Genomic DNA, 16,780 nt, shown 5'->3' with positions numbered 1-16,780 from the left:
GGGTTCATTTTGGGGCCTCAGTGATCTTTCAGGCTTGGCTACAAGTATGACTCTGATCCAAAATTAGGCTTTGAATGTGTAACACAAGGCTCCCCGCCCCACCCACCGCCTCTCTCTGCCCTGTGCTGTTTCTTCAGAGCCTGGCACTGGGCCAGATCTGGCCCTTCCAGCTCCTGGGGGAAGGGCTGGCGGCAGTGTTCTGTGTGCAGCCAGGACTTTAGGGTGGGTGAAGGTGCATGGCACGGGCAGGAAAAGAAGGGAAGACTGCTATTCTAGGGAAGGGCACCGAACCCTCAAATCACCCACCCCATCTAGTCAAGCCGGGGAAGACCATGCAGGTGGGAGGGCAGCGCACCGCCTCCGCTGCCCGCATCGCTCCTGCCTACCTGTGCCTTCCAGCTCTGGCTCTTAATAGGCCTTCAGCAGCAAGAGAGCCAAGCCAGGCCGGGCCAGCTGCTCTGTCATGCCCAACAGCAGCCTCAGAGGTAGGGAGCAGCTGGGAGTCTGCTGTCGAAAAGGAGCTGCTCATTTTACAGGGCAATTTCCCAGGGACGCCGGTCCTGGCAGTACGAGATCAAGTGGGGCAGACAGGAGCATCTTTGAGAGGGGTCATTCTGTGTGAGCGTCAGCAGCCAGACTGTGGCCAGCAGCAGCAGTCTAGCTGTCTGTCATGTTGGGGTTCCCCTTTGCAGATTTCTTTGTTTCAGTGTTCAAAAATCTCAGTAGAGGGGTACCTGGGTGGCTCAGTCGGTTAAGCCTGACCGACTTCATCTCAGGTGGTGATCTCGTGGTTCACGAGTTTAAGCCCCGTGTCGGGCTCTGTGCTGACAGCTCAGAGCCTGGAGCCCTGCTTCAGATTCTGAGTCTCCCTCTCTCTCTGCCCCTCCCCCACCTCTCAAAAATAAATAAACATTAAAAAGATTTTTTTTTAAATCTCAGTAGAACTCTTTTTTAAGAGGATAGCTCCTCGCAAGGAATTGTAATAGCAACCTGTGTCAGCAAAGGGCATGCAGGGAACAGGGGTCATCAGTGAATGTGTGTAAACAATGGAGTTTGCGCCTCATCAACTGTAGCTTTTCTGGGTTTCTACATCAGTCTCTGACGATCTTTGCAATTTAATTCCCATAGGAAAAAAGAATGCCAGTTTCAAGTGCTCTTTTGGTGTTCAACCCATGCTTTCCCTTCTGATTCTTAAGCCTGGATACACTTTAGAAGCACATACAAAGCAAACGCATGTCCGTAATAGCATCACGACGCAGCTATTTCAGCCTGAATATTACTTGTGCAGCTTGACTGGCTCTTCCACTTAAAGCAGTTTGGAGGTCCCAGTGACTCAGTGATGTAATTTTTGGCAGGTTTTTCTCCGGTCTTGCGACGAGAAACAAGCTTAACAAGCAAACAGACGTGTCTGGCTTCTCACGTTGCCGCAACCCTTATTTGAGAGCACCAGGAATGAGAGGATTCCTTCAGAGGGTCCCGCTCTCCAGAGGAGGAGTGTGCAGATGGCAGCAGCAGCCTTGTTATATCAGCAAGGAGGAAAAAAGACGTAGAAAAACAGAGACTGAAAAAAGTTCAATCTCGGGGCGCCTGGGTGGCTCAGTCGGTGAAGTGTCCGACTTAGGCTTGGGTCATGGTCCCACGGTTCATGAGTTTGAGCCTCGCTGATACTTCCCTCTCTCTCTGCCCCTCTCCTGCTCACACTGTCTCTATATCTCAAGATAAATAAAACTTACAAAAAGAAACATTTTTTAAAAGGAAAAAAGTTCGGTCTTCAGTATTCTCAAAAATGAAGTTGAGAGGGACAAGCACCAGATTTTGAGACAAGAGACTTGGTTATTTTCACAGCTCTGACTGACTCTAATTACCTGTGTGGACTTTGACATCCATTCATTTCTCCTGGTTTAAGTTTTCTCATCTATAGAATAGGGGTGATGATACCAACTCCCTGTAATTCCACCACAGATGTGTGTGTGTGTGTGTGTGTGTGTGTGTGTGTGTGGTGACAGCAAGACAGCAAGCATACTAACTATATTAAAAGTAGGATGGGGGGCCTGGATGTCTCAGTCTGTTAAGTGTCTGACCTAGGCTCAGGTTATGATCTCACAGTTTGTGGGTTCGAGCCCCATGTAGGGCTCTGTGCTGACAGCTCAGAGCCTGGAGGCTGCTTTGGATTCTGTGTCTCCCTCTCTCTCTGCCCCTCCCCCACTCAGACTCTCTCTCTCTCTCTCTCTCTCTCTCTCTCTCTCTCTGTCTCTCTCTGTCTGAAAAATAAATATTGAAGGAAAATTTTAAAGTAGTATAAAAATGCATTCTATGATTGAAAAGTAACCTAGCAGAAATAACAGCCATGTGTGTTCCTCGTACATGCTTATACTTATCTATTATTTAAGTGAACATTTAGGTCTAGCCACTCAAGTGGGTTTCACGGAACACCATTCACTGATAAATGAACTTTTTCAGGTGTACTTTTTCAGGTGTAAGATCATCTTTCTATTTAAAAAAGATCTTTTCTGTAATGTTTAGACCATCCGACAGGGTTTTATTTTACTGCACAAAGGGAAGCATGAGTCTTTCAGGCTCCTTCTAGCATCTCCCAGTGCTTTACAAAGATGTTCATGACAGTCGGAGAGCAAGCTATCATGTATCACTCTTTCCACCAACAGATGGAGAAACTGAAGCATAAAGAGGTGAAACGAGGTCACCGAGGGAGCAGGTGATGGACTGGCTTCTGGTCTCTTGATCCAAACCCTGCTCCACTTTGTCTCTCTCATAAACAGCCATCAATAACTTCATCTCCAGACCGAACACGGTGAACTAGGGCTCACAGTGTGCAAAGCATTTGTGTGCAAATGGGATCTCCACTATCCCGGGCAGAACACAGAGCCCTGAACAGAAATGGAGGAGCAAGAAACAATCGTTACCATTGGAGGCAGAAACTCCACCAAAGCCAGTCTCACGGTGACAAGGCAGAAACAAGGAAGCCGTGAGCGGGAAGCTCCATATCACCCGTCAACCGCTAACATATCAAGATCATACAAACCTAATGGCAGGACTCGTAAACATGAACTTTATTCAAAAACCTAGTTTCGACACTAACCGTTTACTTAGAGATTTCCCTTCCTTAATATCAGAACTGTGCAGAGAAATGGGCAGATGACAAAATATGAAGCTTTCACGTTAATGTTCATAAGCGGTGCTAACGCATATCCTCATGTATCAGCCAACCAGATGCTCGGGTTGACTGAACATTTCTATTTAAGATCTAAGGTTGTAACCCATTTTCTTTTTACACTTTGCCTTCTCAGACACGTATTTTATTCTTTCAGGTTTTCAGCCTGGCTCCACCACCCACCACTCACTGCTTTGTGACGAAGAGCTTTAGGCTAATGCTCTGAGTCTGTTTCCGCCATTGTAAATGAAGCGGACATGCCAATCTCAGATTTTTTTGCGAAGACGAATTGACTTCACGTTTATAAAAAATATTGAACACAACTCCTGGTACATAGAGGGTGCTTAGTAATTGCTATTTCCTTGTTTCTCACCTTTGAATAGATTCCTTATAAAGTGTTCTAATTGTTGGAAGTACCTTTCTATATACTGCACATAATTCAATAAGGTGGTTAAGAAGCGTGTAATGATCCCTTCCAAATATATGAAAAAACTCTATCTCTCAGAGATTAAGTGACTTCCTCAGAGGTGCACGGCAAATCGGTGCAGAACTAAAAGGCTGGCATCTAGTCCTGTGATCCCTTAGCCCTGTGATCTTTCCAGAACCTTGTCTCTTGCAGCCATTGCTTCCATCTGAATAGAAGCAGCTGGTCTCCAGTCCACCCCAAACCAGTTCCGGCTCCCTGGTGCCTCTTCCTGGCCTTCCCTGTACGGTAGACCCAGCTCCAATCCCATCACACTCCTAAGGAACTTCCCTCTACCTCCACCTGGGGCTGGATGTTCAGGGACTAATAATCTACATGGCATATGAGTTGAAACGAATTGGGAAGGAATGTTCTTTTAAATGAAAGGGTTGGATTAGACACCACCATACGCATTATGTTGTTAATATCTACAGCATGATAAAATCATCCCAAATGTCACCAATCCCTGGGGGACTTATTAATAATTAAGCATTTTTAGTTCACTTAGGAATGCAGATTCCATTTAACAAGAGAATGTACACTAAATATGTCCATTATATTGCAGCTTGCAACAGAATATGTTAGAGATCGCAGCTGGGTTTCTCCAGGACAGAAGACAAAGTTAATGCAGGTATCAGTCTTTCCTAAAGGCAGCATAAGAGCCAAAAGTAGCATCCTGGATTGGTTTATAGGGTTTGTGTTTATTAGAAGTGTTTATTAGAATGACTAATAATGGAAGAGAGCTGACTTGGCAAGGGTTGGGGGAGAGCCAGAAGAAACCCAAAGGAAATGGGATGATCTTGCAGAATATAAGGCAAAGCAGAGACCCAGGGCCTGCAGTGGATTGAATCGTCTGCCCCCTCGCTGATTGTTAAGGTTTTTAAGGACTGGAATAGGCAAAGAAGGGTCCTTCTATATGTTCCACTTAATGGGAAGGCCATTTACTTTTTTGTGTAGCTTACTCCCAAAAGATACATGGCTCTGATTCCACACACACGCGCGCGCGCACAAACACACACACACACACACACACACACGCACACACACACACACCATTTTTCTTTCAAAAGCAGTTTTCTTTATTTATTTTGTTTTGTTTTTAAAGGTATCTGATTCTCTTCTCTTCTCTATTTCCTGGGCACAGTCAGAACACTGAATATCTTGAAAGTAAAAAAGGGAAGATCACACACAGGTTGCCAATCTTCTTTGTGTCTTTCAGAGATTAACTGTTTTTTTTCCCCTAGGCCCACCAAAGAAGGTCTCTTTTGAAGACGATCAAGGGGGAGGGAGAGAGAGAGAGAGAGATTGAGAGAGAGAGAGAGGTAAAATCTTGGGAAATTGGTTGATCTAGCCTTTAGTCCTGGGGCTCTCCTTACTGGCTTTGCAATGTGTGATCTTTTGGGCATGTTATTTAATCTTTTTCTCTAGGCCCCTTCCCCACCCCCCATAGAAATTTTCACAATCCAGAGAACCTTATAGCCTTAATGTGCCAGAAATCTAGGCTTGAAACAAGGAGAAGTCTTCTTCTCAATGGTGCCTAAAGAATTTTGCAACCTTTTAGCAGAAAATGCCTATGGATAAATTTTTCCATTTCCTTGTTCCTTCTGTACTGAACTACATGCAAATTGTATTGCTTCTTTACTCCTTCACTTAAAACACCTGCCAACCTAATAAAAGAGCCATAAATGTAAGGGCCCCAACAAAGGAGAAGGATCCTCTCCTGACCAGGGAGGTCAGTGGGACAGGCTGTCACCAGGAAGTAGAAAACACAGGGAAGATTGTTGTCATGTCCATTGTAACCAACCTGGGTTACAGCAAAGCTGAGAGGCAGTAGGACTTATTATGGAGAATGGACTTGGCATGCTTTACAGCCTCTTCACTTTCATCCTGAGGTTATTAAGGTTCAAGGTGCATGTAGAACTGATTCCCCGGGACTTCTGGTGTGTGTGTGTGTGTGTGTGTGTGTGTGTGTGTGTGTGTATAGGAATCACTCCCTAAGTATTCTCTAAAACTACCACTTCCTGTTGTTGGATACAGGGTCCAGGCAAGTGGACTGTTGAGTAGAGATTCCCACCCTAGTCTCAGGAAAGAATGGACATAGACAGAGAGGAATGTGAGAAGGAATGGGAGAGAGAACAGGGAGGGCCCCGGGAGTTGTTTATCACAGAGCAAGCAGCCTTGGGAGAAGCAGAGGAGGAGGGGCTGAGTTTCAAAACAAGTTGTGGACTTAGAGACTATAAAAATGGTGGAGAAAAGATGACTTAAAGTCAAATAGACTAATATACTCAGTTACCCTGGATGGTTTTCTTTCACCACTAGTTTTCATATTCTGAAAGTCACGGTTTTCTCCTGCTAATAACCAGCTTGTCCCAAATGCCAACAGTGTGCCTTCTATTTCACCATTTATAGAAGCAGATGGTAAGGTTTCTCACTTTGCTTCACACACACACACACACACACACACACACACACTATCACGGCCGCCCTGACAGTCTGAGGAATTACTTTGCTCTGTCTCTTTAAAAAATCTAGAAAGCTCTTTGGATATTGTCAAGGCTAATCAATCAGAATTATGCTTATAACCAAGGGGATCTCATGACCTATGGTTCATAAGTTGCTTCAGATAAGGACTGTAGGGTCATATTCAATAGGGCATGGCCCTGCTCTTCAGGAGATTAAAAAAATATATGTGTACGTGTGTGTGTGTGTGTGTGTGTGTGTGTGTGTGTGTGTAGCGGGGGTTGTTACCTGGTTTAGCTGCTGTTAATTTCTCATACTTTCAGCTTCTGGCAGAGAAAAGCATGCTTAAAATTACTAGGGCTCTAAGGGTTTCCCAAGTTTATAGGGAACCTAACCAATTAATTGCACAGATGATTGAATTGTGGCCCCAAAAAGTTAGCCACGTTTCTCTATGGGTCACCCAGCAGGTTAGCCACAGATCCAGAGAAGAAACATGTGCCTCTAGGCTCCTTGTCCTGTTCTCTTTCCACATAGAGTGGATTCTAGGAGATCTGTTTTACAGAATTTCCTTTCCACTCTGTAGTCATATTATGGGTTTCTTATGCAAAGTCTTTACCAGTCCAGTGCTCCCCAGTGCTCTCCCCTCCAGCCCTGGCTGTTGCAAGGCCACACATCTGCACAGGGGTGAGCCAGGAGCACTCTGCTCCACAGAACACATGTTCTTTTACATTAAGCCCCTTTTCTTTGTCCCGAGGTTAATTACTCTTTTCCTTGCCTCAATTTCTTTTTTATTGTCATCCACTCACGTGTAGTAGTTTGTATACCAACACTTACATACGTTACCTTTAAATTAGACAGACACAAAATAGAGCTAAATGCAACCCATAGTACCTAAACAATAATTGAAGATTGTGTAACATTTCTTATGTTCTCCCTTCGTGATCATGTGATGGGTGGAAAACTGTGAAGTCATATCAGTATCAAATCTCTCCTGGAGATGAGGCTAGTGACTTGCCCAAGAACAGTAGGCAGAGCTGGGAATGAAATGGTCCCCACAGAGTCACTGATTTTTCTTCTTTCTATTATGTCATGATACCAATCTGCCCAAATCGCCTTTTACGTCCTCTCTTCACTCTTGTCCCACCCCTGATGGAGATACTAATGGGCAACAAGTGGACATGACAGAAGCACAGACAGGATATGGAGAGGGAAGGATGAGGCCTGAACAACTTAGCCTGAACTGTTCAACACATCAGCCACAGGCCATATGTGGATATTTTAATGAAAATTAAATGAAATCAAAAAGTTCATTCTTCAGTTGCACTAGCCAGCTTTCAAATGCTGAATAGCCACAAGTGGCTAGTGGCTACCCTATTGGGCAACTTACGGAGCATTTCTCTCATCACAGAAACTATCGGACAGCTTTGCCAGACCCCAGGCCATTAGGACTAATAATAATAACTACCATTTATTGAGCCCCAATAGTATACCAGACACAATTGTTGGTGTTTTATGCCTATTATTTTATTAATCTTCATAAAATTGATGAAGTATTATTATTTGCATCTGACAGAGGAAAGAACTGGTATTAAGAATTCTTAATACTTTGCCCTTCATGTTGAGTAGCAAATGGCAGAAATATGACCATGGACCAGTTATGGCAAACTGTAATATCAACTCTAGTTTCCTGTGAGGAGCCTTAAAGACTGATGATATAGCTAACATTTATTGAGCATGTGCCAGGCATTGTTCTCATAGGTGACATACATAAAAGGCAGGGACCAACCTGTGGTTTACCATTCCAATCCTTGTTCATGAAGTCAACTGCTCTTTCCAGACGAGCTCTCTCTCTTGGAGCCAGCTGTCAGATGCCTCTGCTCCGAAGGATCAGCTCCATTTCACCTTGCTGTTGGCCAGCAAGGTCTGTTGCTTTCTCTGCCAAGCTGTCACCACTAGAAGTCATCACAAAAGTCATGCTTGAGCAGATCTTGAAGGGAGTCCTTTGGCCTACTCCTTGGAATTGTCCCACTTCAGCTCACTACAGAGCAACTTTAAGAGCATGCTGTTGACATTCCTTTTTTGACATTTGGTTGGCCCAGTAGAGATCCCATCAGTCCCGGTGAGCTGGCTGCATTCCGGGCATGTTAGTGAATCTGTCTTATCCTTTAACATGAAGCAGGCAGGTCTGGTAGATGACCCTCATGAGCTGGCTCAAGAAGTTGGCTGTGATATTTGCGGCACTGATCTGTAGATTTTTTAGTCTGGTCTAGACTAGTCCATGCCATATGGATACCATACTCCACCTGTCACCCTCATTATGATAGACTGAATTTTTTTGGCTTTATTTTTCTATTGCTCTGCTACTTTTAGAGCATTACCGCTATCTGAGAAGCAAAATTCAATGGAGGTTTTCTCTTTTATTTCAGTGGTGAAATTCTTTTGACTACCAATAAAATTTCATTGGATGGGCTAGCATTTAATCTTGGTCAAAGTTTTGAATTTCACACCCTGAGCAGTATTATGACTCTGCAATATGGTCCAAAATCCTCTGAAGACTGTTACAAGTAGGGTAGCTTGGCAGTCACCGTACGGTTCGTAAATGGCTTTCAGAGAGAGTGGCTGGTGAGTTGTGAAGCCGGAAATACCTCCCTAAGACCTTGAAACTTAGGTTTCTTGATGTACTCTGGAACAATAGTCAACCCAATCTCAAATTATTAGTGGTGTAGACTGGCTGTAGGGAGTATCTTCAAATACGTGGCAGAATCTTTATGGATTCTCCATTGACTTTCTGTAGTCACGTTAATAGGAGGCCACATGTAGGTCAAACCTCACATTATCAAAGACTTTTATAAAATTGGTGGAGTTGGTCTACTTCCTCTACATGAGGTACCACAAACACCACAGGAAAGTCACTCCCACCTCACCACTATAGCCCAAACACACAGCTGTCTCTCAAGGGTACAACTGACCTTCTTGTGCAGTTATTGCTTTGCTAGGATACACACATGAATTTTGCTACAATAGAAAAGTGTGGGAAGTTCGCAAGGGTGGTCTTATTTTCATACTTTTTTTTTCTTGTAGAAAAAGATGATGAACTTGAAATCCTGCCGTGTGTCCTTGGCACTCCACATAATAAAGAAAGGTAAATACAGCTATCTAAGTAGCTTCTTACATTTCAACTTGAAAATTTCCTCAGGTGTGGGCCCGTGACTATAATTCATGATTCTAGTTCCAGCTTCCTAGTTGGAACAAATTCATATTTTTAACCTAAACTGGCATGGATACTCCAAGAGGTAGTACATTCCCTCTCGTGGAGAGACTCAAGTACAAGGTGATTGGCTATTTAGAGGGAGTATTGCGAAGGGGATTTAAAAACTGGTTGGGTGGCCAGACTAAATTACCCAATCAAAACCTGACAGGCTATGATTTAGCACGTTCTCTAGTCAGCAAATCTCTATATCCATAATGTTCTACTCTTTAACACTTTTTTCTCCTCAGGGTCTTTGTCCACACTGTATTTTTTCCTGGAATATCAACACATGGCCAGCGGAAGTGTGCTGAACAATTTCTTATTTGAATGCTGATTTAAATGTTTTCTTCTTTAAAAAATCATTACTTATCCCTCTGTCCATGTAGGCATGCCATGTTATTCTCCATCTCCAAGTCCATTTAAATTCCGTGCCCCCCCCCAAAAGTACACAGCTGTGGGTATATCTACAATTGTGGGTTGATTGCCAGTAGACTATAAGGAGGGATCCATATCTGTTTTATTCATTAATATATATCTGTGCTTAGTATACAACAGGAATTTAAACAATCGTTGAATGTCTAACTGAATGAACAAATACTAAAATCAGATTAAAATTATTTATAGAATCTAAGCTGCAGGATTTTCAAGCTGGCAGACATGTTTAGAGACACTCTACTCCATTGTTTATTAGTGAAATATAAATACCCTCAGTTTCTTCTTTTCCTTACCCTATAAGATTGGTTGAGCTATGTCAATTTCTAAGCACTATACAGCTATTTCTTATTAGGTTCCACACTGGGACTTGTGTGCTGTACCAGCAGAAATCCCAGCAAAAGAAAAAAAAAGTGTGGTGTTTTGTTTTGTTTGTTTGTTAAACAATATCCAGGGATTGGATAATACTGATAGTCTATCAGTTCCTTTCCGGTTCATTTGGAACAAGCTATCATCCTTCAGACTCCACATATCTCCAGCACGTCTGACCGGAGTGGGTGGATTCTTGAAGACCAGAGGAAGGGTCCTGTGGGTGGACGATGATCTTACTGGTCTGACTCATGGTCACCATGGTGACCTCTCCAGGTGGGGGCTGGTCACATTGAATATGATAGGACCAAAGTAGAAGGCACCAATGACCAGATGCATCAGGAACAAAGAAGGAGGAAAGTGGGGTCCTGAAAATAGAAATCACATCAAAAAATAGATGATGAGTTGATAATGCCTTAAGGCCTTTGTTCAGGAACACTCTGGCACTATAAAGGGAAAAATGACAGCACCATATTCCTCTGTGAAGCATGAGTTGGTTTTTCTTCAAGAGTTCTTCCCAAAGAAGGCCTTGTGGGTTGTGGCTAACTCCGTTTTCCATTTTTATCTAGATTTGTTCTTTAACGCAAATGTTATTCTTTTTCCAAGGATTGCTGTATCATCACATTAACGATAAGATAAACAAACTTGACAAAAATTCACTGGAAACAATAAGTGTGGTAATTGCATATTCTTGTCCTAGGTATTCCTTTTTTGTTCTCAATTAAAAGCAGCCCCAGCAGTTGTGCATGCTGTATCATTTGTTCACCTTAAATAAATACTTTTGAATCTAAAAATATAGCAGAAATAAAACTTTCTGAAAAAAAATAAAAAAACTGAAACTTAGAATCACATCAAAACTAAGAAATGGATTTTCAGGGGATCAGGATGGTTTTCAAGAGGCTGAGGTTTCCTGACAAGCCAACTCCCGTAAGGACCATAGATCTAGAGAGTCTAAGGGTTTGTACAAAACAGCCTCAGACCTCTGAATGGTATAGATGCCCGTCAGATATTTGTGATTTGCTTAGACTTAACAAAATGATGAGTTAACTATTATTGGCAGATATTTCATGAAAGAACAGGAGTTCATGTAGCACTTGGGTCAGCTCAAGACTTACCTAGTAAATCATTTTAATTCACTCTGCTTAAATTAAACATGTGATTCCTAACAGTGACTCACAGTGAAAAAAGCCTGAGAGCCCTATTGGACGGAGCTGGTGTGCAAGAATGAGTCTGCCACTTTTAGGGGCATGACCTCAGCCACATGTTTCTGTCTACAGGTAACTGAGAGAAATGACCAGGGAGACTTTAGGACGAAGCAAAGTGAGCTGAACACTGTAACTTTCACAGCTGATCCACGAAGTAGCCCAGTTTTACACCCCTCAGGACATGGTAACCTGTCTCTTCCCACCTGACCTACAGGCTATTCAGCAGCAGGCTTCTAACATGAAGAACGAAAGATCTGACACAGCTTCCCTTTCTGTGCTCACATTTCCCCCACGCCACACTGCAACCAGCACATCAGAACAGATACACTCATAATAAGACCAAAAAGCAAGGACAGTGCTGGCAATTTTATACCTGGGCCAAGTGCCAGAACCGGCTGTGGGGAGGAGGTGCAGGGAGGAGAAGGAATGCTCTACCCTCAACCCTTTTCAAAAACAAAGGTAGGGCTACTTTTAACTTAACCAGAGTCCTGCTGGGGGACTCTAGCTTGAGGTTCCCCCGCCCAGATCCTTTGGAGGTGGGGTCTTCAGATGAGTTCAACAAGAGGTATTTAGATTCAGACATGTGTATGGAGCCAGCAGAAGTGAGGGGGTGGGACCCTCGCTACCAGCCCCATGTTAGTGGATGGAAACCCTATGGCTCTTTTGAATGTTACCAAATTAGCCATCTAATACTAATACATCTAATATAGCATCTCTACCCTTTTAATAAGACTATTTTTTTTTTTTTAAATCTCACATGGTTTTTCTGTGAGCCAGGAATTCAGGGATGGCCTAACTGTGTGGTTTTGGTTGAGGGTCTCCCATGCTGCCAAGATGTTGGCCAAAGCTGCAGTCATCTGAAGGCTTGCTTGGGGTTAGAGGATCTACTTCACCCAAGATGATGCTCTCACATGACTGGCAAGTTGAGTGCTGGCTGATGGCAGAAGGCCTGTTCCTTGATACGTGGACCACTTCTACAGCTGCTTGAGTATTCTCATGACATAGTGGCCAGCTTTCCCCACAGTGAGTGATATAAGAGAGAGCAAAGTAGAAGTCACAATGTGCTTTATATGCTAGCCTTGGAAGTCACACACTGTCATTTTGTAATATTCACTTGGGTTACACAAGTCAGCCCTGCTTAATATGGGAGGGGCCTACACCAGGACATAAATAGCAGGAGGCAAGGTTTGGGGGCCATCTTGGCAGCTGGCTGCCACAGCTGCCTATTGGCCCTACCACTGCCCGTGGGAATTGGCCCACCCATTGACTGAGCTTCTCCCAAGAGCAGTACAAATCTGATGCCATGGGAATGCCCAAGTGTCCTTTTAGAGAAGGTTTGGCAGCTCCTGACCTCCTGCCTGCCTCAGGTGGTGGCTCAGTGCCACACCCTTGCCGCCACACTTCTGCTTGGGTAGCAGCACACATGCGGTGAGTGCTAAGGAGTCACCAAGGCACCAATCAGCCAGGCACACACCGTGGCTTAGAATGCAACTTTAAAGCAAGACCTACCCCCAGAGAACCTTCCAGCTGGAGTATTGCTCCAAAATGGGCATCTGGTGGCCCCCAAAAGTTCACAAGCCTATTTAAGTGTCTGCATTATACCTGTGAGGCTGTGAGGAGAATGTGCCCTCACTGGATTTCTGCTCCTTTCCTGGAGGGGAAATAAGCCTTGCTGACTCCGATGGGAGTAGAGAAGCTGATTGTTAGCAGTTGCTGGGTTCACGTTTGGTGGATGTCTGTGGAAACCCAGTGAACTTCCACTAGCTGCAAGACAATCTTACCTAACTTCAATGGCAAAATGGAAATTTTTAAATGTACTGAAGAGATAGTACATGATAGGCATTTTATATATGTTATCTCCTTTCATCTTCACAAGAACCCGGTGAGGTAAGAATCAGACCACCATTTTTATAGAGGAGCAAACAAGCTCAGGGACCTTGAATGACCTGCCCAATTTCCCGGCTAGCCAATGAGGGATCCAGGATTCCAACCTTCCAACCTGGGTGTGTCTGACTCCAAAACGCACATGATTTGTTCTCCCAGAACTCTCCCAAGGAAGAGGGGGCATAAACCAAGGGGAAACCATATCCAGGGAGAGGAAGGAGGACCTAACACAGCCACAGCCCAGCCTCAGGGGCGGGAGGAGGCACTGGGGCTGAGGGCAGCAGAGAGACCTGGGATGCTCTGTGAGGAGTGGCCAGTCTGAAGACGTTCCCTTGGCTCTCCTCTTGGAACCCTGCTCCAGTCTAGGCAACAATGATGCCCCGTCTGTCTCAGGGGCAGCAAACCCTGCATCTCCCTCCCCCTCCGAGGAGAGTCAGGTTGTTAATAATGATAGTTACTGTAGCCAGGCCTCCTGCTAAGTTAAGTACCACTTTTAAAAAATCCTCACAACATTCCTATGAGGTAAGTATTATTGCCGCATTTTATAGCTGGGGATGTGGAAGATTGGGGAGTTTAGGAACAGCCCCAAGGTCACAGAGCCCCAGGTGTTCATGCTCACGTTTCAACCCAGGCCTCTGACTTCGGGGCCATCAGGAATCTTAACACCGTGTTCTACCAGACAGAGGTTGGGGGTCGGACAACCGCTTGGCGCGTTCATCGCCACGTGAACTGGCAGCGCAGCCCCCAACACCGAAGGGGCAGGTTCCTTGACTCCTCTTGGAAGGAAGCTTGCTGATGGCGCCAGCCGGGCCCAGGCACTCACATGGGACCCTCCTGCTCCGGGGCTCTGACAGACCCTGTTGGTGAGGACCTGGCCCCGCGGGCAGGTCGTGCCTCCAGGCGCTTGCCTCTGCATTCCGCGGGTCGGATGGCAGCCCCACACTCGGCTGGACAGCGTTTGGGGTGGGCGGGAGCTCCGAAGAAGCCCGGGATGGATGGCTGAGCTGGGAAGGGAAGTGTCCAGGCTTTGGAGAGCGGCGGCACCACGGTGCCTGGGGCTCCGCACCCAGATCACCATTTTCCTCCGAGCAGTCGGGTTGCTCCTTCGGCGGGAGCCGAGGCCCGGGGCGAGGCAGGGGCGGGGGGGGGGGGGGGGAGGGAGGAGAGGGGGCGCCCTGCTCCCGGGCAGCGAGACCCCGGAGCCTTTGTGTATTCGGAACCGGATTCCCCACCTCCCATCCCCGCCTCCCATTCCCGCTTTCTTTTCCCTAACCCAAGTCCCAGTAGAGTATCCAGCAATTAGCACGCGAGGAGGGGGTGGAAGACGGCGGGCGGGCAGGGGTGGGGGCGGCGGGACCCCTGCTCTCCTCTCCCCCCAGCCGGGATCAGCCCCGCGTTCCAGCCTGCGCTGCCTTCGTCCGCCACCTACCGGCTGCTTGGGGCCACTGCGAGCTCGCCAGAGCTGTTCCTAGGCAGATCTTGATCTCCGTGGACAATAGACAATGGAATTTTTTTTTTTTTGAACAATGATTTATTTTGGGGGGTGGGGATAAGGAGGAAGGAGGGAGGGAGGAAGCAGCAGTGTGTTTGTCATCGCTTTAGAAAAAAAATCTCTGTTCTATCATTGTTTCTGCATATCCATTATATTGAGGACAAAAGAATCCCGTTCTGGAACAACAAAGCCAAGGGAAATGTTTTCTGTGGCTGACATTTAATTGTGTGCACAAGGTGCTACATTATCATGGGGAGAGATTGTCGAAAGGAATAGGGCACAGCTTCAGTTCAAAAGGCTGACTTTTCTGCTTTAAGGTGTGGGCTTTCTTACATGAGTCCCATTTTATACTGCCTCATATATCTCCACTCATGTTATACACGACACACAATTCTATGTTTCTGTATGGTTTTCCAACCCATCACAAGGATTCCTCACGGGTTATTTTCACACCACCTCCCAGTTCTATTCTTTTACAGCTAACAGGGACAATTATGCTTTGCTTCACAACCTCTCTACATGTTCCTTACCAAAAAGATCCTCATTTTTAGGAGCTATTAGGAACGTTGGGGAACACTTCATCCCATATCTGGTTTTACAGATGAAAGAGGCAGGATGCTTGACCAAAGTCAGACAATTAAATAGAGGTGGAGGCAGGACCAGAACCCTTGTGTCCTGAACCCTGGTTTCTAGTATGATCTGCTGTTTGATGTCCTGATTCCCAACACCCCCTGATTTGCTTACCCTCATGGTCTCCTCTGGGGCTGGAGAAGCCCACACACAGTGATCTGTGTTGCACAAAGATGGGTGATAAATCGGGGTGGTAGTGGGGGGTCAGAAGTATAAGCACCCATGGTGGGAGTCCCTTTCACTCTCCCCCTCTTCATCCCTGTCCCTCTGGACAATGAAGCAGGGGGGCAATGTGGATATCATTTTCATTTATTTATTTCGTTATTTTGCCATAAGTTAATATGTAAAACCTATCGCCACTATCCAAAACTCCCCAGAAAATGCTTTTCCTGGGTTGCAGCTCTCGAGCCCCTCTCTGACCCAGGGCTAACCTGGCTACTGGGAACACAAAAAGAAATGTTTTCCATCTTTGAAAACCGCTCAGTGGTCTCTTGGCAAAAGCGGTTTACCCTTGGGAGCCTGAATAATACAGATTTCATTCTAAGGTTCATAAAAATCCTTGGGGAGATGCAGACCACTGATCATGCTGAAGAACAGAGACATTTTTCTCCTGCCACCTTCTAAAACATGCTACACCAGACGGCGTTCCCCTTTAAACTCTAAACTGTGTCACACTAACTGAGAGAAGAATCAAGTCTTAGATGAGAAGCTCAGTAAACATCTTTGCACATCCAAAATAAGTCAGCCCGTCAGAGAAGTCTGCTTATTTTAAAGGTTGTTCAGTCTGTTTAAAGCAAATAGACCAATCTCACAGTCTGCAGACAAGGAGACAACAAGCAGAGGAAGTTTCAAAACAAAAGGCCAGAACATTCCCTAAGTCTCTTTAAACTGTCTTCTAAAAGCACAGAGAAGAAAACACGTTTGGGTTACAGGCAATTCTTAGCCCTTTCTCCCGGGTTTTATCACTTTAAGAACTTGGGTTTATACAGGGGCCACGTGAAATGTTAACAGGGAGCTTAGATTTCCAAATCCCCTAGTTTTCATTTGTTTGTTCCTTTTTTCCCTACCCTCAGTGATTCATCCTGTCTCTACAAAAAGACCCGCGGTTCCATGATATTTTAATATGACAACCACACGCTTACAAACACCCTGCCTTGAGGATTTTGTGAGAATCAAATGTGATCAAATGAGGTGATGTAGGTGAAAGTGCTTTTAAAAGCCTAAGGTACTCTTCAGATGCGAAGTGTTATTCCCATATAGCCGAGGTTTTGAAAGTATTGAATCATTCACGGGAGCAGTGGCGCAACTACCCTGTGAGGTTGTGACTCGGCCCATTTTTCGGAACTTGCGGTTACACGTCTAGGGTGAAGCTGAATGTGAGTTTTAGAACATCCAAATCTCATTTTTGAGAACACCCTCACATCAT

This window comes from Prionailurus bengalensis, chromosome B1, assembly GCF_016509475.1.
Source record: "Prionailurus bengalensis isolate Pbe53 chromosome B1, Fcat_Pben_1.1_paternal_pri, whole genome shotgun sequence".
Lineage (NCBI taxonomy): Eukaryota > Metazoa > Chordata > Mammalia > Carnivora > Felidae > Prionailurus > Prionailurus bengalensis.
The sequence above is the reverse complement of the archived record's forward strand: the minus strand, read 5'-3'. Positions refer to the sequence as shown.